This window comes from Calliphora vicina, chromosome 3 (assembly GCF_958450345.1).
Source record: "Calliphora vicina chromosome 3, idCalVici1.1, whole genome shotgun sequence".
Classification (NCBI taxonomy): Eukaryota; Metazoa; Arthropoda; class Insecta; order Diptera; family Calliphoridae; genus Calliphora; species Calliphora vicina.
In genome coordinates, this window is record NC_088782.1 from 123,283,635 (window position 1) to 123,311,611 (window position 27,977).

At 23.5% G+C, this 27,977-nt stretch overlaps 1 protein-coding gene across 5 annotated transcripts in view; it reads left to right on the top strand.

Annotated features, from left to right (window-relative positions):
• bbg (big bang) overlaps positions 1-27,977 on the top strand; it is a 262,098-nt gene that overhangs the window by 225,428 nt on the left and 8,693 nt on the right. The window contains exon 1 of one of the 5 annotated variants that reach the window (XM_065503542.1): positions 2,758-2,915. The exons of the other annotated variants lie outside the window; for them this stretch is intronic. The gene's annotated coding sequence lies outside the window, so the exon portion shown is untranslated. Of the gene's footprint in view, positions 1-2,757; positions 2,916-27,977 lie in introns of those variants that run through there. 5 annotated transcript variants of the gene reach the window in all.

Here is a 27,977-nt window from a genome sequence, read left to right on the forward strand (position 1 = left end):
AAAATTATTTTATTGAACTAAATAAATCCTTAAGTCATAAAAAAAATTAATTAATTTCAATTTAAAGCGGTTACTTTTCATAAATGTTGCCTAAAATTGCATTATTTCCAAAGCAAAATAAATTAAAGCTGCTTTAAAGTTGTTCCTTAATGTTCAGAAATATTTTGGCATCATTTTTGCCTGTGGTTACTTAAATAGGTAACCGGTTACTTTTGGCTAGAAAGCTAGCTAAAATAAAGTTTTTAGTTTAAATAACACAAAATACACAAAAAATTATTTTATTTAACTAAATAAATCCTTAAATCATAAAAAAAATTATTAATTTTAATTTAAAGTGGTTACTTTTCTTAAATGTTGCCTAAAATATGATTATTTCCAAAGCAAAATAAATAAAACCTGCTTTAAAGTTGTTAAGAAATAGTTTGGCATCATTTTTGCTTGTGGTTACTTAAAAAAGTAACCGGTTACTTTTGGTTAGAAACCTAGCCAAAATAAAGGTTTTAGTTTAAATACTACAAAATACTCAAAATAATGATAATATTAAACTAAGAAATATCTGAAATCAAAGAAACTAACCCAGATAAAATGGTTACTTTTATTAAATGTTTGAAATTAGTAGCAAAATAGTACAAGTTATAAAGCAAAATTGATGTTAAAGACTTTAAAGTGCTTTCAAGTGATTAGAAAATATGTTAGCATCATTTTTACACATGGTTACTTAAAAAAGTAATCGGTTACTTTTTGTTAAAAACCTAGATTTTTTCTAAATAAAAAATAAATTTAAAAAAGCTGTTTTAAATTAAATTTAGTAAAAAAAAATCATTGCTGCCTAAAAGTTTTTTACGTTTTTTCTAAAATTTGTTTAAATTTTATTATTTTTAAATGGTTTTTATGTATCTTTGAGGGTAATTGCTCAATAACTACTTGTATTTGTTTATTAAATGATTTATTTTACGGTTTTATTTTAATTTGTTACAAATTTTCAAGTTTCGCTTACACATTTTTCTGTTACATTTAAATTTTCAAGTTTATTTTGTATTCTTTTATTGTATAAAAGCTGTCTTATATGTTTAAAAACTCCCCCCTTCCATGATTTTCGATTATTAAGATCATAACAATGTAATTTTAATAAAATTTATGAAGTGTTAGCTTAAAATTATTTTTTTTTTTATTATATTTTAATTTATTCATCAGCATAATTTTAAATACCCAATGTTTAAATGTGCTTAAACAATTTGGTGTCTAATTTAATTAACATAATTTCCCAACATATAAAATGTCTTTTATAAAAAAAGTAGGCATGCAGTATTATTGATAAATTAATAACAAAATTGTCACATTTATTTGACCAAAAAATATATTAAAAAACACTTTCAAATTCGGTTCCCATCATTTAAAATCACTTGGTTATTAAAATCCATCATTTTATTACACTTTGACAATGTTAGCAACAACAACAGCTACAAGAAAATTGTCATTTAAATATGTTTGGCTATTTGTTGTTGTTTTTGCTTTACATTAAGGTGTTTACATGTGTGTAACCCAGCAATGGCAGCAGAAGAAGAAACAGAAAAAATGTAAACAAATTTGTTGTTATTGCTCAAAGTCAAATGATAGTCACAAACATTCGTACGTACACTCGTTCGGTTTATTAAAGATGAACATACACACTTCGTTTCTGGTAATAAACATTCAAACACACGCTTTATTACAGATGAACACACACACTCTACATATGTAAGTACTTACATATGTACTTATATATAGTGAGAGCCTAGCTCTCTGTCTCTTTTAGTTACATCTAGTTAAAAGCAAAGAGTGTGAGTTTAACTATTGATGAATATTTATTGTTTTGAGCCTAATTTAAGGTAAACAAGTCTTATTTCTCTCTATTTTTGGTTAATATTTTACATTTATTTTTATAATTACTTAATTTTCCATAGATTTCAAAGACTATTTGACTAAACAAACATGAAAATGAAACATTTATTGTGTGTTACTAGAATGATTAATTAGTGATTCATTAATGAAACTGTTTCAGTTACATGGTTCATTTACCAAAACGTTCCTTTATCACTTGATTACTCATTATCACACATTCTCTAACTCTCTCTCTCTCTCTCCTTCTCTCTGTGTATCTTTAAGATACAAATTTGTAAGTGTATAAGTATAATTTAATCTAAAGTTGTCTCTTTTTTCATGTATTTTATTCACATACTTGGCAAAAAACCTGCTTGTTAAATTCATTTCGAAGGCCTGTTGATCACACCAACAGTCAGTCTTATTTTAGTGATCGCTTTAAAAGGTTGTCTGGGGTTCCGTGGCTTTAGAAAAAAGTGATCTTTTTAAAACAAAACAAAAAAACGAACTTTAAACAGAAATAAAAAATAAACTTATTCTTAACTTTAATTTGTTAATTTAAGCTTAACTTTAAATGGACTTAAATAATTCCACATAACTCAAGTGCTTTTAAAATAAAAACAACAAAATAATTAAATAAATTTAAAACAACTTCTCGAAATTTATAAAAAAGTTTGTTTAATACATAATAACAAAAAAATGTTTAAGTAATTCTTTGCAAAAAATTTAAAAAATATTCAAAAGTGTGTGTTTAAAAATAAATATTAAATCACTTAATAACCATTTGTTAACAAAACAACCAAAAGTTATGCAAATTTAAGAAAAGCTGCTTATTATTATTTTTTTTTTAAAACAAAACAAAATTATAAATTAAATCACCTAAAACAAAACAAAAATATAAGTTTCTTTTGTTTAAAAAAAAAGTGAAATTTCTTTTGAAGTCTACTACTCCATCTTTTGTCTTCTTTGAATTTTTATTTATTTTTTTGTTACCGCAACGTTTTCTATTGTTCAACTTGATGTGGATTAATTTTTGCAAATATTTAAATTATAAGGTAAAAAAACCAATAAATTTTATAACAAAATATTAATATTTTATGTTAATTAGAACTCTATATTCAAAATTAATGTAAAAAATTCTAGCATGTGTAATTAACCAGCAAAAAATAAACATACTCTCTCCATTAACCAGATCATTAATGAAAGAGGGGGAGTTTTTTTTTTAAAAAATGTTAATTTTTGGCTTGCAATAAAATTAAAAGGGAAAATACGAGTAGCTATGAATAAAAAAAATTGGCAAACCAGATTAAATCGCTGACTACTGCTTCTGATTTAAATGATTTATGAGACAAAAGTAAAAGTTTTATAGATTTCGCGAATTTGTTTAAGAAAAAACTAAATTTTAAGAAACTTAAATTTAAAACCTTGACATTAGAGAAATAATTTGCAAGGTTTTTTTAAACTTCCTTAAAAACTAAAAAATAATACATTTTTAAATATGTAAAAATTTAATTGGAGGAATTCATTAAAACGATTACTTGTCCCAAATTTTGTAGAATATTTTATAACTTATCTTTAAAAATTTATTTAAATCTTTAAACTTTATAGCAAGTGTTCAAAAGCAGAATTTTCTTATATTTTGTTAATGGTTACTTAAAAAAGTAACCGGTTACTTTTTGCTAAAAACCTAGTCAATAGAATATTTAAGCTTTAAATACTATAAAAACCACTAGAAAAAAGTAATGTAGCTATAAAATTATGGAAAATTATTACTTACAAAAAAGTAACCATATAAAATATTTGATTCATTTCATTTAAATTTATGGTTATCTAACAATTAAATATTTTTAATGTTTAATGATTTTAATTTTTAAAGAAAATATAAAATTTTTTTTAAAGAATTTCCACAAACATGGTTACTTTTTTAAAACAAATTAAGAAAAGGTCTCAATTTATATTGGAAAATTGTTTAAAACTTATTAAATACACATAGAAGTAAAGAAAAGTGATTTTTTCTAGTTTTTGCTAATGGTTACTTAAAAAAGTAACCGGTTACTTTTTGTTAAAAATCATGCTAAAATAAACTTAAGGCTATAACTAATACAAATAACTTAAGGAAAATAATAAACTAATAATAATATAGGGTTAAAATTAAATATATAAAATTTTCTTAAATAAATTTCCAAAAAATCATGGTTACTTTTGCTAAATTTTATAGAAATTTTCATAATTTACAGTGGAAAATAAATTTAAATTAATAAGTATTAACAAAAAGTGATTTTTTCAATTTTGCTAATGATTACTTAAACAAGTAATCGGTTACTTTTGGTTAAAAACTTCAACAAATTGAAAATTTTTGTCAAAATAACACAAAAAACTTAAAGAAAATTATTTAAACTAGTTTTATTGTTCAAAAAATGCCTTTGTAAGGGTTTTAGACATGGTTACTTAAGCAAATAACCGGTTACTTTTTGCAAAAAGCCTTGTTAACTTCAATATTTCACTTAAAATAGCATAACTAGTGCCTTACTATGAAAATATATTTTTTAAAACTATTTTTCTTCAAATCGAAATAAGTTTTGCTAAAAGTAACCGGTACTTTGTTAAGTAATCATGTCTTTAGCAACATCATACATAGTTTTAAGTGGTTTTAAATTTATTTTAAGTGCTTAAATAACTTTTTCTTATGGCTTTTAGTTGTGGTTACTTAAAACAGTAACCGGTTACTTTTGTTTAAAAACCTTAAAAATCTCAATATTTAACTGTAAATAGCATTATATTACTAGAGCGATGCAATTTTTTTTATTTAGAAATTATTTTCTAGCCTTCCAAACAATATCAGCAAAAAGTAACCGGTACTTGTTAAAGTAATCAAGACTTTAGCAACTTTTTATGCATTTGTAAGAGGTTTTAAAGTCTTTAAAGCAGTTATCAGAGTTTAAATAAATTTTTCTTGTGGTTTTTAGTAAAAAAAAAAAATTTCTTGAATTGTTTATAAATAGTTACTTTTTATTTAAAAATTATATAAAATTATTTTCTAGCCTGTGAATAAGTTTTTTTAAAAAAGTAACCGGTTATTTTTTTGATAAACCTAGCTTAAGTACAGACTCTTGTAGTTGTAATTGATTTTATTATCTTAAAAGTAATTTAAAGTGTTTAAATAAGGATTTCTTATGATTTTTAGTTATGGTTACTTAAAAAAGTAACCGGTTACTTTTATTTAAAAACCGGGAAAACTATTATATTTAACTGTGAATAGCATAATTTTAATAAAATCATGTAAATATTTTATTAAAATATTATTTTCAAGCATCTTAAAAAAATTTAAAAAAAGTAACCGGTTTAGTATTTTAAAAAAATCAAGTTTTAGTTGTTATTTAACTATATAAATCGATTTTTAATTCAAGTTTTCTTAAAGAACAGCTTTAACTTTGATATTAGAGAAAAGTAACCGGTAAATTTTCAAGTAACCATATTCCAAATTTGTTATAAATTTAAGTTTTATATGAAAACTAAAGTTGAGAGGCATTTTTAAATGTTTTTAGCAAAAGTAACCATTTAATTTTAAAGTAACCACTTCGTTTTTCTCAAGTATCTATAACTCAAATAGCTGTCCACTTGTTACTCAACCACTTGTAGCTTATTTAAAGTACTTGTTATGCATTTTTCTTCACTCCAATTTAAGTTTTATTCCTCAATATTTTATACCAAAAAAACAAACAACAAAATTATCGTTACTTTTTTTTCAGTTTTTTTGTTTATACAAAAACTATAACTGCTTAAAATGTAAATTTTTAGTTTTTTTTTTTGTTATTTTTGAAAAAATTTAATTTTAGTATTTGTTTGGGTTTTTTTCCTGCCGTCATCGTTGTATCGATACGCCTCAGTAACTACAATGTTGCACACAAGACCACTTAAAGTGGTAAGTAGTTGGAAAATATTCGTAAAAAGAATAACAGAAAGCAACAGACAGACATGCCAGCCAGATACAAATAACTCTATATATAAAATGACCGCTGGTGTTTAGACGTTTGCTGTATGAGTATATTACCCAAAAAGCTACTGTTTACTAAACCATAACCGAAATTGAAAAAAAAAACTACAACATCTTCCTACTTCTATAGAAACAGAAAATTCGAATAAAAAGCTAAACTACTCGTTACCAAAACTAAAACAGACAAAACAATAAAAACTGACTGACGACTGACTTCTTCTTCACAGAGTGTTAATAGTGAAATTGTTATTTCAGCAAAGAATGTGATTTTTATTATTATATTTCTGTTGTTGTTTTATTTCTCGATCTTCCACTTTTTATCTACTATTGTTGTTGTTGTTGTTGCTGCTGCTGAATGCAGTTGTTATAGAAACGAGTACCCACAACCCAACCACATCATCACCATCATTGCAATCCATCGTCATCGCTGTCGTCGTCATTGCCATCAACACACCACAACAACACAGATCACAGATTGAAATGCATTTCATACGTTTTTTTTTCAAACTTGTTAAAACAAAAACTAAACACTTTTAAAATTGTTGTTGGTTTCTTTAATTCTGCTGTTGTTTTTGCCCATTTTTTTACTGTTTTGTAGTCTGAGAATTCTGAATGAATTTTTTTTGCAGCCTTTTTTTTTCTGCGTTGCTCATTTTTATTATTTTTTCGCATTTATTTAACAAAAAAAAGAAAAAAAAATCTGAAAAAAATCATCTTGTTTCTTTTTAGTCACACTCACATTCCTGAGAATCAGAAAACTCCAACCAATTCAAAAACAAGCAAAAAAATTAAAGGAAAAAAAAAAACACTGAACTCCATATATGGCTCTACTTCGGTCATAACATTTTGCATATGGTTTGAATAGCAACATATTTTTTCCTTTGTGGATATTTTATTATTTTTATTCATTCATTCTCAACTAAATTATAGTGCGGTAGAATTGAAAAGCAACGATTTAAAGCAGATTCAATTCCATAATTGCTATATTATCTGAAAAAAAACCGTAAAATTTAAATTTTAAACAAAATTCCTGGATTTTGTTTGCAAAATTAAAGAATTTTAGTTTTTTAAACAATTTTGAACAAAAAAATTAAATGGTTACTTAAAAAAGTAATCGGTTACTTTTCGTGGTAATATGATTTATTTATAAAAATCTTTAATTTTTAAAGAAAAATCATGATTTCTGTTAATTTTTCCATAAAAACTAAATGGTTACTTTTTCAAAAAATAAGCAAAATATTAAAAATTTTAGCCAAAATTCCGATATTTTGTTTGAAAAATTAAAGAATTTTCTTATAACATAGTTTTTTTACACAATTTTGACCAAAAAATTAAATGGTTACTTTTCATGGTAATGTGATTTATTTCGAAAATTCTTTAATTTTTAATGAACAAATCCTTATTTCTTATAATTTTGTTTTGAAAATTAAAGAATTTTGTTATAACATAGTTTTTTTACACAATTTTGACCAAAAAATCAAATGGTTACTTAAAAAAGTAACCAATTATTTTTTAAGTAATCGTTTACTTTTCTTGGTAATACGATTTATTTTGACAATTCTGTTTTCTTTTTTTTAATGGAAAATTATTATTTCTGTTAAGTTTTTAATAAAAACTTAACGGTTACTTTTGAAAATAATCGGTTACTTTATCCAAAAATAAGCAGAAAACTAAAAATTTCGGGAGCTTGTTTGAATTTTGTTATAACATAGTTTTTTAAACAATTTTTCCCAAAAAATCAAACGGTTACTTTACAAAGTAACCGGTTACTTTTCTGGGTAATATGATTTATTTCGAAAATTCTTTAATTTTAATGAAAATAAATTATTTCCGGTAATTTTTTAATAAAAATTTAACGGTTACTTTTGAAAATAATCGGTTACTTTTTCCAAAAATATGAAAAAAACCAAAAATTTTAGCCAAAATTCAGAGATTTTGTTAGAAAATTTAAAGAATTTTGTTTTAACATAGCTTTTTACACAATTTTGACCAAAAAATTAAATGGTTACTTAAAAAAGTAACCGGTTATTTTTTTAAAAAATAAGCAGAAAACTAAAAATTTCGGGAGTTTGTTTGAAACATTAAAGAATTTTGTTATAACATAGTTTTTTAAACAATTTTTGCCAAAAAATCAAATGGTTACTTTACAAAGTAACCGGTTACTTTTCTTGGTAATATAATTTATTTCGAAAATTCTTTAATTTTAATGAAAATAAATTATTTCTGTTAATTTTGTAATAAAAACTTAACGGTTACTTTTGAAAATAATCGGTTACTTTTTCCAAAAATAAGCAGAAAATTTAAGTTTAATTTAATAACTTAGCTGAATTTGTTGAAAAATTAAACAAATTTAACATTAAAACTTTTTTTTCTACAATTTTAGAATAAAATAAATGGTTACTTTATAAAGCAATCGGTTATTTAAATAATCGAATACTTTTGCGAGCTAATAGATTTTTTTTTTAGAAAATTCTTTAATTTTTTAGGAGTGATCATTATTTCAGTTAATTTTGAATTGTTGCATTTGAAAAAATCAAATGGTTACTTAAAAAAGTAATCGATTTTTTTGTTTTTTCTTAAATGTCTTTAATGTTTAAGGAAAAATCTTCACTTTTTTAAAAAAAAATTTGTATTTCAATTAATTTTAAGCTGTTATATTTGCAAATAATCGGTTACTTTTTATAAAATTTCAGTTTTAAGCAGAAATTTCCTGTATTTTATAATTAAAATACTTTTTTGTATAGTTTTGGTACAAAAACTAAAAGGTTACTTATAAAGTAACCGGTTACTTTTATAAGTAATCGGTTATTTTTCCAGGTAATCAGGTTAATTTTAAAATTGCCACAATTTTCCACAGAAAATTATAGTTTATCTTAATTTTTTCTTAGAAAGCAAACGGTTACTTTTGAAAAAAATCGGTTACTTTTCTAAAACTAGTTATAAAATTGAAATTTTTGTGAAAATTTTCAGGATTTTGTTTGCAAAATTAAAGAGATTTCTTCTGAAACACTTTTGTAGATAATTTGGTGTAGAAACCAAAGGTTATTTAAAAAAGTAACCGGTTATTTTTTTAGTTACTTTTTCAAAAAACTTTTTTTCCTATTTCTAATAGATGCCAATCAATTATTTTGTTAAAAAAACCTTTTATTTTTTTAAGTAACCGTATACTTTGTTAAACTAAAATATTTTTTCTCTAAAAATTTATTAATTTGATTGTTTTATAGGTTTTTTGTTCATTATTATTTGGAAAATTTGTGGTTACTTGAAAAAAAACTAACTAACTAACCGGTTACTTTGGTAAAATTTGTTATTTTTTTAGTTTATTTAGAATTTTTTATTAAATATTGTTTATTTGGGTTTTTTCCTAGTATATTTATTTGTTTGGCTTTAATTTCTCTTTAACTTTTACTTTTTTTTGTTAGTTTTTTAACTTAAAAATAGATTTCTTTAAAATCTTAATTCTTAACATGCCTGATCTATAAAACATATGTATATCTAGCTAGCCCTTTCCAAAAAAACTTTCTTTTGTGTTTTTTTATAAAAATTGAATTTGCATTAAATTCCTTTCGACAAACAAAATCGATTACTTACTTTTTTCGTTTAATGTTGGTTTAGTGCAAAAGAATTTGTGTCAATTTTATGATAATCATCAATACAACTGAAATGAATACATTTTTGAATTCGTACTTAGCAGCAGCTAAATACTTTAGTTTCCAACTTTACAGCAACAAACAAAAAAATACCTTTTTAGAATTTTAAATAACTTCTTGGACAAAACAACAATACAAAATTTATTATATTGCAAAATTATTTTTATTATTTTAAAAAAATAAAAAAAGAAGAGTATTTTTGTTATTTGTGTACCAATTTAAAATGCTAAACAAGCAAATATTGATAAATAAAAAAACAAAATAACAGCAAATGTCTCGATATGTGACAAGAATTTGCAAATGTCAACACTTGATGAAATTTAACAAAAATAAAAATAATACTGCAAAAGAGTTTTAAAAAAAAATTAACGAATCAGGGAAATTCCATTTAAATTTAAGCAAAATTTAGAGCAAGCTTTGAAAAAACTTAAATTTTATAAGCAAATCAATGGCCCCAAATTAAAAACCTAAAAAATTTATATTAAAATTTTAAACACGGGCTTTATTTCAATTTTTTTGAATAAAAAAAAACTGCTGTTAACACCTACATCTTTATCTTGAAGTTTGCATCTTTTTGGCAACACTAGAAAACAATAAAAACAACATCAACAACATGCAGAGAAATAAAGAAACTGTATTATGATTGTTGTTGTTGTTATTGCACTTTACTCATCGTGTGTGGTTGATTACTCATTCTCATTTGTTTTTTTTTTCGCTAGTGAGTGCAAGTGCATCATGTATTGTTGTTGTTGCTGCTTGAGTGTTTGTTTTAAACATGGCCAATTTTTTTGCCTGTTGTTTTTGTTATATTTACAAACACACTCCATTGTCTTTATCATGAAAAAATCGTGTGTTTTTTTCTTCAATCTTTTTTGCTATAAAAAGAAATATTTATTATTAAGTTCGATTTTTGCGCTGTTTTTCTACAATATTCTTCGTTTACTTTATTTAAGTGTTTAAATTTTTTATTAACCCAACTATAGAGAATCACTAAGGCATGACATTAAACAATTTTTTAACGATTTTTTTTTTCTTATTCAGCTACTCCTTGCACATTTTTATTATTATATAATTTTGGATTTTTTTTTAAGAAATTAGGAAATGATAAATGATTAATGTTTGCAATATTGAAGAAATTTTTAAAGTTTTGTAAACCAGAAATTATTAAAAATTAGTTAATTTAATCATTTATAGCTAGTAAATTGATGAAAATAAAATTCTAGAAAAGTGTTTTACATCTAAGAGAGGAACTTTCCATTGTTTACATTTTGATAATTTTAATTACTTTATGCAAACAATAGATAATATCGAGTAATTGCTTTTCAATTGTTAAAAAATCTGGCAAAATACTTCAAATAAATAAAATTTTAATACTTTACATTATTTACATCATGTCAACAATAGGTAAACAATTTTTAATTTCATTTCTTTAGCTAAAAACATATGAAATTTACTTAAATCGGGATAAATTTAAATTTTTTACATTATTTACATTGAGTTTACATTAAGTAAACAATAGGTAAACATATTCTAAGTTCATTCCTAAGCATGAAACGTGTGATAACTGCTTAAATCAGGTTAAATTTCAATTGTTTACATTATTGACTTTAAGTAAACATGATGTAAACAATTGAATATATTAAGCAATTGCTTTTTAATTGTTATAAATTCGAGTAAAATGCTGACAATATTGAAAATTGTAATTCTTTACATTATTTACATCATGTAAACAATAGGTAAACAGTGTCAAATTTCATTCTAAAAGCCTAAAACTTAGGGAAATTGCTTAAATCATGTAAAATTACAATTGTTTACATTATTTACATTAAGTTTACATCATGTAAACAATTGAATATGTTGAGTAATTGCTTTTCAATTGTTATAAGTTCAAGACAAATGCTCAGAATATTGAAAATTTTAATTGTTTACATTATTGACATTATGTAAACAATAGGTAAACTATGTCTAATTTCATTCAAATAGCTTAAAACTTAATAAAAATGCTTTAATCAGTTTAAATTTCTATTGTTTACATTATTTACACTGAGTTTACATTATGTAAACAATTGAATATGTTGAGTAATTGCTTTCCAATTTTTATAAAACCATATAATATCGTAAGAATATTAAAACACTAATTTTTTACATTGTTTACATTATGTCAACAATTGGTAAATAATGTTTAATTTCATTCTTAAAGCCCAAAACTTATGGAAATTTCTTAAATCAGGTTAAATTTCAATTTTTTATATTATTTACATTGTGTTTACATCTGAAATTGAAAATTTAGAGTAATTGCTTTTCAATTGTTAAAAAATCAGGTAAAATGTTTAGAATATTGAAAATTTTAATTGTTTACATTATTGACATCATGTAAACAATAGGTAAACTATGTCTAATTTCATTCCAATAGCTCAAAACTTAAGAAAAAAGCTTTAATCACTTTAAACTTCAATTGTTTACATTATTTACATTATGTTTACATCATGTAAACAATTGAAAATTTAGAGTACTTGCTTTTCAGTGGTTATAAAACCATATAATATCGTAAGAATATTAAAAAATCTAATTGTTTACATTGTTTACATTATGTCAGCAATAGGTAAACAATGTTTAATTTCATTCTAAAAGCTCAAAATGTATGGAAATTGCTTAAATTATGTGAAATTTCAATTGTTTACATTATTTACATTGAGTTTACATCATGTAAACAATTGAAAATATAAAGCAATTGCTTTTCAATTGTTATAAAACCATATAATATCGAAAGAATATTTAAAACACTAATTTTTTACATTGTTTACATCATGTAAACAATTGGTAAACAATGTTTAATTTCATTCTTAAAGCCCAAAACTTATGGAAATTGCTTAAATCAGGTTAAATTTTAATTGTTTACATTATTGACATTAAGTTTACATCATGTAAACAATTGAAAATTTAGAGTAATTGCTTTTCAATTGCTATAAAATCAGGTAAAATGTTTAGAATATTGAAAAATCTAATTCTTTACATTATTTACCTCAAGTAAAATTTCATTTTAATATAAGAAATATTAAAAAAAGAGCTTAAATTCTAATAATTTGCACTTTAATCTTATGTTTTGTTAAATTTCGCAATTGTTATTTTTAGTTATTGTTTGTTATTTTGAAAATTTTTTGTTTAGTTTTAATAATTCTTAAAATAATTGTTTTTGTGCAAAAATTCATAACCCCCTACAGCTTGTGTCAGATTAACACTTTTGAGTAAAAAAAAACCTTTAGAATTTTGTTAATTTGTTGCCAAAGAAATTTGTTAAATTAAACAAAAAAAGTAGCCCATAGAGAAGAGGTGCAAATTTGCCAAATCTTATACAAAAAAAAAAATTGGCGATGATTTGCTTTGATTTTTGCTTAAATAACGAAAGGTTCATTAACTTTTGATTAAAAGAAATTAAAGCTGGAAACCTGAATTCTCAGGCTACAAAAAAATTATTATTTTATTATTTACAGAATTAAATTGATATTTAAAATCATTTGGTTTGAACATTTTTAACCTTTTAAGTTTAAGATTAATTACTTGTCTTTTAAATCATAATTTTTCATGGTTTTTAATATCACATTTTGTGTTGTTTTTTTTATCTAGTATTTAGTTTTTAATTTTTTTTATATACGTTTAAACAAAATGAAACAAACTATCTACTAGAGTTTGATTAATTGTTTAAGTTTTTTTTAACTATTTTTTTATGCAAAATGTTTAACTTTTTAAAGCAAAAAGAACTACAAAATGTTGATAGCTTAAGGGTTTTATTTTCCTTATAAAATAAGACACAACAAAAAAAAAAAAAAAACATTAAAATAATTTTCAAGATTTTAATCGAAATTTAAGAGCCTATTAAGTTACTTTTATGGAATAAAGTTGGTTAACCATGTTAGTAATAAATTTGATGGGAATTTATTGGTTTCCAATAAATCATGAGAAATAATTTTGAATTAAATTCATGATAAATCATGATAAAAATTCTGTAAATTTTAATTAAGACCCTTCAAAATTGATGTAAATTTGTAATTGCCCAAAATTTTTACATTTTGTTGTTAGAAATTATAAAAATTTGATGTGTTAAAATTCACAATGAACTATTATTAGAGCTGCTTTATATATAATTTTTAGCTATTTAAATTATGAATTTTTGGGAATTTTTTTTTAAATCAATTAAAAGTGTTTTTATATTTTACCTTATAACTTGACTTATTATTATTGGATTTGTTATATATTTTGTTTTAATTAAGTAATATATATGAGAAATGTTTTGTATATATTTGATTTTAATCCTTTACTTTTGTCAAGATTAATTGCTTTTTGAAAATCATTGTAAGAAAATTTTGTATTTTGTTTCATGCAATAGTATAATTTTGTTTATAACTTCATCAATTTTGTTGGGATTTGTGTTATATTTATAATTTAATATGTTAAATATTTAATTTATATTTGTAACGAATTTCAGTTAAATTGCTTGTTTTAAGGAAAAGTTATAGCTTTTGGAAAATCAAAAAAAAAAATTTTTGAATCTCAATATTTTACAATTTTCTTCCTAACTTAAGAAATTTTCAAATGATTTCTTAAATTTGTAGTCAGATATAAGCAAGATATTTGAAATATAATTTAGCAAAGTTTCAATTTAATCTTATGGAATTTAAGCAAATTACAACATTTAAAAAAAAAAATTAAAATAATTTCAAAACAGCTGTTCAAACAATTTTCTTCCTAACTTAAGAAATCTTTTACTGATTTCAATTATCTTAAACATGAAACAACAATAATATTTAAAATACATTTAAGCAAATTTTCATTTTAATCAGATTGAATTTACACAAATTACAACATTTGGAAAATCAATTTCTGAATTTTTTTTAATATTTTAAATTTAAAATTTTTCTTATTTTTAAAGCCTTTTGAAGTCCCTTACTGGAACTAATTTTTAACATATTAGTTCCAGCCTTGAAAGTTCATTTAAGCAGCTTTGTAGTTTTAAAACAACAACCAAATATTTGTTATTTATTTTCAAATTGTATTAAAACGCAAAAACAACTTTGTTACACTTAAAAATGTCAGTTATTTTTTTTTCCCAACTTTATAACTTAAATGTGTGTTTTTTATAGAAAAAAAACTACCTCAAAAAACCAGCAGAAAAATGTTTATTTAATGTTAAAATACCTTTTGAAAAAGAGCTAAATTATAGTAAGAGAAAGAGCAAAAAAACAAAACTTAACAACATATTGGCGGCATTTAAGCGTTTGATGTTTTTTTTTGTTGAGCGATTCCTTGGCGGACAAAAAAAAATATCAACAGACAGACAAACGTTCTTCATTAATTGTCAATACCAAGAGCAGAAATTGCTAAACAAAGACTTAAAGGCTTTCCCTGAAATTTATAATAATCTTCACAACAAACTCTTCATTTCCACCATAAATGTAAAAAGCAGTAAGCAGCGATGATTTGAAATTATAAAAAGGGTTATTAAATGTTATGTTACGCACTTTGTAATTTTATTTTTATGTTATTAACACATTTTTTTTGCACAAATTTTTCCTTCATTGGCCTCACAATACAAACCAAATTATGTTTTAAAGTATGTAACGAGAGGAGAAATAATGTATTTAAACAATTTACTTAATGGCTACTTAAGATAATTTTATTGTATGTAGTTTTGTTTTGTTTTATTTTTTTTTGTTACAAATATGTCGAATGTGTTTAATAAACACACACAAGCATTTCCAGGAAGGCAAAGAACAAACAATGCTCAGCCTCATCATCTTTAGCGTTCAGCATTTATGATGGGTAAATAAAGAATGTTTTTTTTTTTTGTATTAATTACCCAACCGTAATTAAGTAGTATGTGAAAGGTACAGCAAAGAAAACATTTTTTGCTAAAATTTTCCTTCCTGTTGTTTTAATATTTTGTATTTAAAGTAAATAATAACAATAAATGTTAAATTTTTTTTCATAAATTACCACGAAATCTCAATTTAAACCAAGTATTTGTGTTAATTTCTTTGGTAATTAAAAGAAAATTAAAGAATTTTTGAGTAATATATCGCTATTAAATATTATTTACATAAAGTAAATAATAAGAGGTCAGATTTTTACATAAAAATAAAGAATTTCTTATTATCTGTTATTGTTTACATGATGTAAACTCCATGTTAATAATGTAAACAATTGATAGTTAAGCTTATTAAATTTTTTTTCATAAGATTTGTGTTATTGGAATGAAATTACACATTGTTTACCTATTGTTTACATGATATAAACAATGTAAAGAATTAGTATTTTCAATCTTCTAACGATTTTATATGATTTTTTAACAATTGAACAGCAATTACTCTAAATTTTCAATTGTTTACATGATGTAAACTTAATGTAAATAATGTAAACAATTGTAATTTTACTTGATTTAAGCAATTTCCATAAGTTTAGGGCTTTTAGAATGAAATTTTACATTGTTTACCTATTGTTGACATAATGTAAACAATGTAAAGAATTAAAATTTTCAATATTGTAAGCATTTTACTCGAATTTATAACAATTAAAAAGCAATTGCCTAATATTTTCAATTGTTTACATCATGTTTACTCAATGTCAATAATGTAAACAATTGATATTTAACCTGATTTAAATATTTTTCTTAATTTTCAAGCTATTGTCATGAAATTAGACATTATTTACCTATTGTTTACATGATATAAATAATGTAAACAATCAGATTTTTTAATATTCTTTCAATTTTATAGGGTTTTATAACAATTAAACATCAATTACTCTCAATTTTCAATTGTTTACATGATGTGAACTCAATGTCAATAATGTAAACAATTGATATCTAACCATATTTAAGATTTTTTCATAATTTTTGAGCATTTCGCATGAAACTAGACATTGTTTACCTATTGTTTACATGATGTAAATAATGTAAAGAATTATTATTTTCAATATTATACGAGTTTATGTAATTTTATAACAATTGATAAGCATTTGTCTTTTCTTTTCAATTATGTACATGATGTAAACTCAATGTCAATAATGTAAACAATTCAAATTTAACCTGATTTAAGCAATTTCCATAAGTTTTGGGCTTTTAGAATGAAATTACACATTGTTTACCTATTGTTTACATGATATAAATAATGTAAAGAAGTAATATTTTCAATATTCTAAGCATTTTATTTGATTTTATAACAATTGAACAACAATTACTCAAAATTTTCTATTGTTTACATAATGTAAACTCAATGTCAATAATGTAAACAATTCAAATTTAACCTGATTTAAGCAATTTTCATAAGTTTTGGACTTTTAGAATGAAATTACACATTGTTTACCTATTGTTTACATCATGTAAAGAATTACAATTTTCAATATTATAGGAATTTTACATGATTTTATAACAATTGATAAGCATTTGTCTTTTCTTTTCAATTGTTTACATGATGTAAACTTAATGTCAATAATGTAAACAATTGATATTTTATTTGATTTAAGTATTATTCATAATTTTTGAGCTATTGGCATGGTATAAGACATTGTTTACATGATGTAAACAATGTAAAGAGTTAGTATTTTCAATATTCTAACGATTTTATAGGAATTGAAAAGCAATTACTCAAAATTTTCAATTGTTTACATCGTGTAAACTCTATGTCAATAATGTAAACAATTGAAATTTAAACTGATTTAAGAATTTTTCATAATTTTTGAGCTATTGGCATGAAGTTTAACAATGTTTGCCTATTATTGACAAGAGGTAAACAATGTTGTCTTAAGTTTATTGCCATTCATTCTTTATATTTTTTTTTTTTCTTTTTATCAAAAGTTTTTTAAATTAAATTCTGTTAAAAATTTCATTCTGAATAACCGCTTTAGTTTTGTATTTATTCATTTAATTTAAATAGTTGAAAAACCCATTAAATGTTTGTTTTGTAATATTAGGAAATATGTTTATTTAAATTAGGCCTTTAACATGGCTTCAAACAATTTGCTTTATGACTTAAAAATTTAAATTAAATTTAAAAAAAAAAACAAAAACTTTTTAAAGCCGCCAAGATATTTATCAATTTTCTGTAGAAAATACCATTTAAAATTGCTTTATATTTTATTTTCTGTTTGTTTTTTAACTGTCCTCAATTTATTTTTAATTATTTTGAATTCTGTGGAAAAAATTGAAATTACTAAAACGTTATGGCTTTTTTATAAGCCATGAAATATTTAATTTTTTAGTTTTTTTTTGTTACATTCACATAACAACAACGTATGTGTAAAGTAACAATACCACAAAGCTAATAAGTAACTCTTACATTAGACATCATCTGTAAGTCATAAAAAAAAAATAAAGCCTCAGTGTCAAACTTATATTTTTTTCCCAGATCCTTTTCTCATCATTTACTGCTGAGAGTGAGTGACTCATATAAATTTTTTCCCATTTATCAAAACGGTTAATTTCACTTTAGTTTGAAAATCTAGCTGGTGTTTAGAACCACCATTTTTTCCCCCCCGATAAATCTGGTTTTCTTCAATCTTAGCTTTTTTATAGTTTTTCTTTATATTTAAGCCTCTTTAATTATAAAAAAGACAGTAAAATTGTCTTCTAGTCAGTTTTTAAAGTGTTGCTTTTGGTTTTTGTTCCCAGGCAAATTCTTGTCTTTTAAGTTTTTTCTTTCTTTCTTTTTTTTTTAGTTGGTATTTTATTTCTTATAAATATAGTTTTAAGTTGTCTCCTTTGAGCAATGTAAGCAATTTCCGCTGAACAGCAAAACTGCAGCACTTCCCAGCGCTTTTAAAACGAAAGACGGCAGAAAACGTAACGGAAGTATTTTGTCAAGGATGGTTTGTTGTTCTTTAGTTTAATGGAGTTTAAATATAAATAAAATAAATAAAATGTGTTATTAATAGAGAAATATTGAGAACATAAAGAGATGTATCTATATTTTATAAAAAAAAAATGACAAGGGAATGTTGAAGATTACACAAACTATTTTTAAATAATAAAAGAACATTTTAAAGAATTTGTTGGATCATAACTTTCTGAAAAAGTAACTGATTTCAATGAAATTCGCTGAAAATATAAAATAACTATTCTACTTTCCTATGACAGAATTTGAACTTAATCCAATAATATATACCAAAGATATGAAGAAAGTTATAAAAAAGTATAAAAACGGATTTTTGGGAAAAAAATTTCTCATGGCAACAGATCCTGATTTAAACGAATTTTACATAAAATATAAAATAACTACTTTACTTTCATATGACAGAATTTCAAATTAATCCAATAATATTTAACAAAGTTATAAAGAAAATTATAAAAAAGTATAAAAACGGTTTTTTGGAAAAAAAAAATCCTGGTATAAGTAACCGATTTAAATGAGATTTACATAAACTATGTAACAACTACTCTACTTTCATATGACAGAATTTTAACTTAATCCAATGATATTTACCAAAGTTATAAAGGAAGTTTAAAAACGGTTTTTGAACAAAAAAACATGAAATTCATTTGTTCATTTGACCCTTGTTTAAGTAACCAATTTAAATGAAATTAAGCTTAAATACGTAACAACTAATCTACTTTCATTTAACCAAATTACAACTAAATCCAAATAAAATTAAGAAAGTTATGAAGAAATTTATAAAAAATTGATATAAATTTTATATATTTTTATTTGTTATATTTAAAATTTTTCAATTTCATTTAAGTTATTCCTAATATAATTTGTATGGACATCATTTCTTTTTCAAAACCATTTAAATCTCCTTACTTTTACTTAAAAATATAAAGAAATTTCTTACATTACTTTAAATTGTCAGTTTCTCTTTAACAAACTGCTATAAATTTCGCTAAACTCTTGTGAGAATTTCAGTTTTTTTACGTATCCTTTTTCTAAATTTGCATTTAATTTATTAAATATTGACAATATTCTATTATATAAATAATGTTTATCATTAAAATGTCCAACATTTGTTTAATCTTCTTGCTGCTTTGGCTTGGCCATGCTGTGAATATTTTTCTATTTCAAATAAACTAAAGGAAATTATTAGTTTTTCTCTTTTTGAAGATAGCACTAAGATATTTACTTAGCTACAGTTAGTTGGTTTATACAATATATTGCCTGAGAGTTTTTAGCTGCTGCTTCTACAGAGTTCTCATAAAGATTTTGATTTAAAAGTGTGGCCATTAATTATTTAGAAAATGGCGTGAAACTTATTAAGCAGGCGGCTGCGGTAACTGTGTTCCCAGTTACTAGGGCGTTTGCTAAAGTTTCAAAGAGTAATATTTAAATAAGTTAATGTTTAGTACAATATAATTTTGGTTTATGGGGAGATAAAGTACGGAAATGATTAAATAAAATTTACCAAAGTTATGAAAAAAATTATAAAAAAGTTATGAACAAATTTTAGTTTGAAAAGAAAATTATAAGTTTAAATTTCTCAGTGCGATAAAGCCTTGTAGAAGTAACCGAATTTATTGAAAATAGGCTCAAATATATAACAACTATTCTACTTTCATTCATGCAAATTTAAACTTTATCCAGAAATATTTACTAAAGTTATAAAAAAAATAAATAAAAACCAATTTTTGGGAGAAAAAAATTAACCATAAATTTCTAAGTTTAACAGAATCTGGTATAAGTAACCGATTAAAATGAAATTTTGCTAAAGTAAGTAACAACCGTTCCACTTACATATTTGTGAATTTAAACTTAATCCACAGATATTTACCAAAGCTATGAAGAATGTTATAAAATCAGTTTTTAAGAAAAAAAATGTGCATGACATTCAAAGTTTAACTGAACCTTGTAATAATAAACGTTTGTAAGACAACTTAACTGAAGTATACAACAACTATTCTTCTTTCACTCAAGCAAATTTAAATTTAATTCAGTTATAACTATCAAAGTTATGAAGAAAGCTATAAAAATAGTATAAAATCAGTTTTTTTTTGGGAGAAAAAAATTAACCGTAAATTTCTAAGTTTAACAGAATCTGGTATAAGTAACCGATTAAAATTAAATTTAGCTAAATTATATAGCAACTATTATACTTTCATTTAAGCAGATTTAAACTTAATCCAGATATAAATATCAAAGTTGTGAAGAAATTTTTGGGAAAAAACAACCTTGAATTTCTAAGTTCAACAGAACCTTGTAATAGGTAGCGTTTGCAGTGAAATTTAGCTAAAGTTTATAACAAATTTTATACTTTCATTTAAACGAATATAAACTTAATTCAGAAATAATTATCAAAGTTATGAAGAAAGTTATAAAAAAGTATAAAATAAGTTTTTTCAAAAAAAAAAAAAAAAAAAAAAAAATGCTTGAATTTCGAAGTATAACAAAACCTTGCACAAGAAACCGATCTGTCCTAAATTTTACTAAAATATTGAACACACCTTCAAGAAATATTTGCAGAAGTTATTGAATAAAATATAAAAATTTATTTAGAAATAAAATTTAATATTTTCCAAATTTTCTTTAACTACGAATTTCTTTATATTGTATCCGATTTTGTTGAAAGTTTAGTGAAATGTGTAACAACTATACAGCTTACTTTCCTGGGAAAATAATCCTAAACAGGAATTAGTTGCGAAAGTTATTAAGTAAATTATAAAAAAATATTTGAAAAATAAAATTTTCTTCAACTATGAATTTCTTAATTGTGCAGACCCTCGTATAAGTAACCGATTTTGTTGAAATTTTAGTGAAATGTATAACAACTATACAGCTTACTTTCCTGAGAAAATAATCCTAATCAGGAATTAGTTGCGAAAGTTATAAAGAAAATTACAAAAAAAAATTGGCCATAAAATTTAACATTTTCCAAATTTTCTTTAACTACGAATTACTTTATATTGTAACCGATTTTGTTGAAATTTTAGTGAAATGTGTAACAACTATACAGCTTACTTTCCTGGGAAAAAAATGCTAATCAGGAATTATTTGCGAAAGTTATAAAGTAAATTATAAAAATTTATTTGAAAATAAAATTTTACACTTTGCAAATTTTCTTTAACTACGAATTTCTTGATATTGTAGAACCTCGTATAAGTAACCGATTTTGTTTAAATTTTAGTGAAATGTGTACCAACTACACAGCTTTCTTTCCTGGGAAAATAATCCTAATCAGGAATTAATTGTCAAAGTTATTAAGTAAATTATAGAAAAATATTTATAAATCAAATTTTCTTTAACTATGAATTTCTTGATAGTGCGGACCCTCGTATAAATAACCGATTTTGTTGCAATTTGGGGAGAATATATAACAACTATACAGCTTAATTTCCTGGGAAAATAATGCTAATCAGAAATTCGATGCGAAAGTTAAGTAAATTACAAAAAAAAAAATTGGACATAAAATTTAACATTTTCCAAATTTTCTTTAACTATGAATGAATTTCTAGATAGTGTAGACCCTCGTAAAAGTAACCGATTTTGTTGAAAGTTTAGTGAAATGTATAACAACTGTACAACTTACTTTCCTGGGAAAATAATCCTAATCAGGAATTAGTTGCGAAAGTTATAAAGTAAATTATAAAAAAATATTTGAAAAATCAAATTTTCTTCAACTATGAATTTCTAGATTGTGCAGACCCTCGTATAAGTAACCGATTTTGTTGAAATTTTAGAAAAATGTAAAACAACTATACAGCTTACTTTCCTTGGAAAATAATCCCAATCAGAAATTCGATGCGAAAGTTATTAAATAAATTATAAAAATATATTTGAAAATAAAATTTTACATTTTCCAATATATTTTTAATTGTGAATTTGTTGGTATTGTTGAAATTTTAATAAATTTTAAATTAATGATTAAAAAAACATTTTACTGTTAGTTGTTAATTACCAGCTACTTTTCAATTCCAATTTATTGTACATTATTTAAATTTATTATATTTTTTAACATCTTGCCATATTTTACCTGCATGTTTTATAATTAATAATTAACTTCTTTGTGCATTTGTCATAAAAAGATAATTAAATTTGTTTCATTATTCTCTAAAAAAAATAAAAAAAGAAAATTTCATTACAGCTGTTCTTTCGTTTTATGTTTTTGGCCAAAACCCGCCGCCATTCCAATACTCATGTTTACATTTAACGGCCACTAAATGCAAAAAAGCGTGGTCTGTTTGTTTCACTTTGTATTGTTCTTCTTTTGCTTCAGTTGTTGTTAAGTTGGCTTCATTGTCTACTTCACTTGCACCTGTCGTTTGGCACTCTTTTTAATACACTTGATGACTTTTTGGGGTTAATTTGTTTTAGTTTTTTTTTTTCTTTTAATAAAAAACAAGATAAACATTTTGTCATACATTTTAGAAAACCTTAAGAAAAAGGTCTGCTTTGTTTTTTTTTGTAAAAAACTTTAGTTCAAAAGAATGTTGTGAGGAAAAAAGCACTTAAATTATGCACATCAAGCGTTACTTTTGGGTCGTCTTTCTTTCTTTTTATTTTTAAGATAAAAACCAAATTATAATTTGAAAATAAAAAAACTAAATTAATTAAAGCCTGTGCTAAAAACAAAACCTTTATTATTGTTATTATAAAGAGAGTGCAAGGTACCTACCACCAAAACTTAACAAACCCAACCAAACATAAACATAACAAGAGACATAAAAATCATGGGCATAAAGCCAAAACAGCAGTAGCCAGCCACAAACAGTAAGTTCAAGTGTTAGCAGTTTAAAAGGTAGTAAAACAAAAGATAATTTTAATTTACACACGGCCATAACTTTAATGTCTTTAAAAGAAGAAAAAAGAAAAGAATGATACAAGTCAAGTTCATGGTCTACAAAACAGATTTATTAGCAAAAACCCTTAAACTTATCTTTAAAAATTAATCTAATATTAAAATATTAAGCTTTTTGGGTTTATAATTTTAAAATGATTTCATTTTATTCTTTGCACCTTCCTTTAAAAATTTCTTATCTTTTTTCTTTTTTTTTTAATAATTTTATATAATTTTCAAAACAAATTTAATTTGTTTTTTATTTTTTCGATTGATTATCATTTATTATATGACTAATAGTTTTGTTATAACATCAGCAGTCATATAGTCTCTCCACTGTTTATTATTGTTAAGATTAGATTACACATTTTATTAGTTTAAATGTCAATTATATTGACAATATTATTAAAAATAAATATTAAAGCACTAAAAAAATATTATTAAGTAGTAATAGGGCTTTCTTTCTTTTTAAATAAAAACCAATAACTAATAAAAAAATTTACAATCAGTTGTAGCAAATAATCTGACGTAATCAGCTGATATATATGACCTATTAGTTTGCCAAAAACCAGAGGACAATGTTCAATAATTTCTTGTTTCAATAATACGAATTTCAGAAAGCTTTTACTCTTGGTACAACAAAGCGTTTTGTTTCAAATTATGCTAAAATATAAAACAACTATTAAGCTTACATATTTGTAAATTTAAACATTTTTAAAGAATATTTACCTAAGTTATAAAGAAAATTATGAAAAGTGTGGAAAAAAAAATCTTTTTCAATAAAACAAATTTCCGATAGCTACTACTCCTGGTATATAAAACAGATTTGCTTTAAATTTATGTAAAATATAAAACAACTATTAAGCTAACATATTTGTAAAAATTAAGCTTATCGTTGCATATTATCAAAAGTTATAAAAGAAAATATGAAAAGGCCGGAAAAAGTACATTTTTTCAATATCACAAATTTCAGTTAGCTGCTACTCCTGCAATAAGTAATTGATTAGTTTGAAATTTAGTTAAAATATGCAACAACTATTAAGCTTACAATCTTGTAAATATTACCATTATCGGGGAATATTTGCCAAAGTTATAAAGAAAATTGTAAAAAGATTGAAAAAATACCTTTTTTTCTATAATACAAATTTCACAAACCTACCACTACTTTAATAAGTAACTGATTTGTTTCCAATTTAACTAAAATATAAAACAACTATCCAACTTTCTTATAGGTAAAAATAAAGCTTATCAAAGAACATCTACTTAAGTTATAATGAAAATTATGAAAAGGGCGAAAAAATTACCTTTTTCAATATCACAAATTTCATTAAGCTTTTACTCCTGTTATATAAAACCGATTTGTTTCAAATTTAGCTAAAATATTAAATAACAATTAAGCTTATATACTTGTAAAAATAAACCTTATCACAGCACTTTTACTTAAGTTATAAAGAAAATTATAAAAAGGGCGGAAAAAGTACCTTTTTCAATATCACAAATTTCATTAATTTGCCATTTGCTACCATATATGTTAATGAATTTATTGCCAGTCTAGACTATGAGTTAGCTTCTATTACCAGATATTTAATTCAACCTTTAAAGTTCATAATTTTCGTTAAATTCTATAAAATAATTTACCCCTCATTCAAATATTCAGCTGTTTTTTAAAAAAACCCCAGCTTGAGTTTTCTAGGTGAAACTGAAAATAAATTTAACCCTGTTAGTTTAAACAACTGTTATTTAATAATACTTACTTTCGTTTTTTTGAAAGGGAATTTCTTTTTATTAAAACAATGTTAAATAATTTCCATTTCATAAAACTTATTTAATATTTATTTTCGTAACTTAAATTTTTATTTAACAAAAGCAAGACAAATGACAATATTTATTATTTGGCAAAATCTGTTTTCTTAAATATTATTTAAAAAAAAAGTCAACAACAACAATAACAATTACCAAAACACAACAACAACAAAAATTCGGTTAATTTAAATAAATGACAGTCACACTTTTGGCAGTTTTTTTTTGTTTTTTTTTTTTTGTTTTGCAAAATTATGTCAAACTTTATAACTCTTTTAAGTTAAGTTTCATTTTTAACAGTATTTTTCTTGAAAAAAACCTTTTAAAAACATTATCAAATGATTAAGCCTTAAATGGAAATTAATAATTTCAATAATTTAAGGCTAATTAAATACAATGTTTTGCATAATTTTGGTAAAATTATCAGGGTTTTTTCACAGCAATTTTTAAAATGAAAACATAAATGATTTTTATTTTATAAAATTTGTTTAACAATAGACGAGGAGTTGAGCTTTCAGAATTTAGTTAGTTGATTTATAAAACTGAATCACACATGAAGCTACAAGGCTTCAAACATCACTACCTGGGTTACTTCAAATCTGCCGTTTTTAGTACCCAATGAATATTTTTTTGTATATATAACTTCTAGAGTTTTTAGCCGATGGTTTTCAAAATCTGCTTAACAATTGACCTGGAGTTAAGCTTTCAGATCATAGTTAAAAGTATTAAACAATTGAAACCCACTTGAAGCTACTGAGCTTCAAACATCACTAACTCGGTTACTTCAAACATGCCGTTTTTAGTTCCCAATGAATATTTTCTTGTATATATAACTTCTAGAGTTTTTAACCGATGGTTTTCAAAATCTGCTTAACAATTGACCTGGAGTTAAGCTTTCAAAATATAGTTGAAAGTGTTATACAATTGAAACCCACTTGAAGCTACTGAGCTTCAAACATCACTAACTCGATTACTTCAAACATGCCGTTTTTAGTACCCAATGAATATTTTCTTGTATATATAACTTCTAGAGTTTTTAACCGATGGTTTTCAAAATCTGCTTAACAATTGACCTGGAGTTAAGCTTTCAGATCATAGTTAAAAGTATTAAACAATTGAAACCCACTTGAAGTTACTGAGCTTCAAGCATCACTACCTCGGTTACTACAAACATGCCGTTTTTAGTACCCAATGAATATTTTCTTGTATATATAACTTCTAGAGTTTTTAACCGATGGGTTTAAAAATTAGCTTAACAATAGACCTGGAGTTAAACTTTCAGAACATAGTTAAAAGTGTTATACATATAAAACCCACTTGAAGCTACAGTGTTTTAAAAACTCGCCATTTTTTAATCTCCCAGTGAATTTTTACTTGAATATAGATGTATATATAACTTCAACAGTTGTTAACCGATCGGTTTAAAACTGTGGTTAACAATAGACCTCAAGTTAAGCTATCAATATATAGTTAACAGAGTTTTCAAAATTAAACACTTATGAAGCTACAAGGCTTCAAACATTAAAGAAATTCATTTAAATATTAAAAGATCTGTTGAACCTAGAAATTCAAATTTATAATTATTTCTAAATTTTTAATTGTTTTAGGTAATTTTTTCAATAACTTTCATAAATATTATTCAATTAAATATGAATTCACTTAAATGAAAGTAGATTAGATGTTACATGTGTAAGACAAATTTCAATAAAATCGCTTAGTTATATTAGGGTCTAATGAACTTTGAAATTCATGAAATTGATTATGAGGTTAGAAACCTAATTAAACAATTTTAATTATGTTGCTAACACCCACACAGATATTAAGATTGTTTTTAAATTATAAACAACTTAATAATTCATTATTTAACTTAATTTTGTCTTCAAAAATTATTCAAAAAATTCCTAAGATTCTCAAAAAAAAATGTGCTTTAAAACCTACTCAAACAATTATTATTTAAATTCAAATAACAACACTTGAATCTATTAAAATTTCAAGATTTTTTTAAAGCAAATTTATATGAAACATTGTTGAACTCCAAAAAAATATTAATTATGTTGCAGAATCAATAACTTTAAAGTTAAGAAAAATTAAACAAAATATTTTTAACTGTCACTTGAGTTGACACTAACAAATTTGTCTACCAACCAAAGTTTTCAATTTTCATTCTTATTTTTGGTGTTTTCTAATCAAGATTTTGGTTTTTGTTTAAAAATAAATGTTTAAACAAATTGTTTTCTAGAAACTTTAAACATATATAAGAACATTTGTGTAACCCTACGTCTGTCCATCCATCCGTCTGTCTGTCTGTCTAAATGGTCATTTGTTAGTTGAAAAATAATACCTACAAGACTTTACATTTTTGTCCAACAATTTTCAATATTTCTATGTAAAATGTAAAATGTTTGCTTTTGTAGTTGTGTTTGTGTGGTTTAAGGTTCAAATAAATTTTCGATTTGTCAAATGTGATTTGTTTATTTATCTCAATGCTACTCGCTGTTAAGCTTTCGCGCTTGCAAATATCTAAACACAATCTGTCAAAAAGTTAAAAAAAAAATATTCAAAATCTTTTGTACTGACCCCAAACAGTGGTTGTTTGCTGAGCAGTTAATTGACATTTTTTTTTTAATTTTTGTAACGATTCTAGTGGGGTTTGAAATGTTCTGACACAAAAGGATTAGATAATTTATTTATAGTTTAATATTTGTCGTTTTTTTAAAAAAAAAAGAATTGAATTCTTAACAGCAAGATTGATTGTTGACATGTTAAAGAATTTGGTAATAAAATCAAATGACAAGACATGATCAGATTTGTTTAAGACATTCAACATTTTCAAATAAAAAGGGTTTCATTAAAAAAACAAAACGCCAAATTCAACAAATTAAAAAAAAATCACTAAAATTGCAAATTTAAAAAATCGCTAA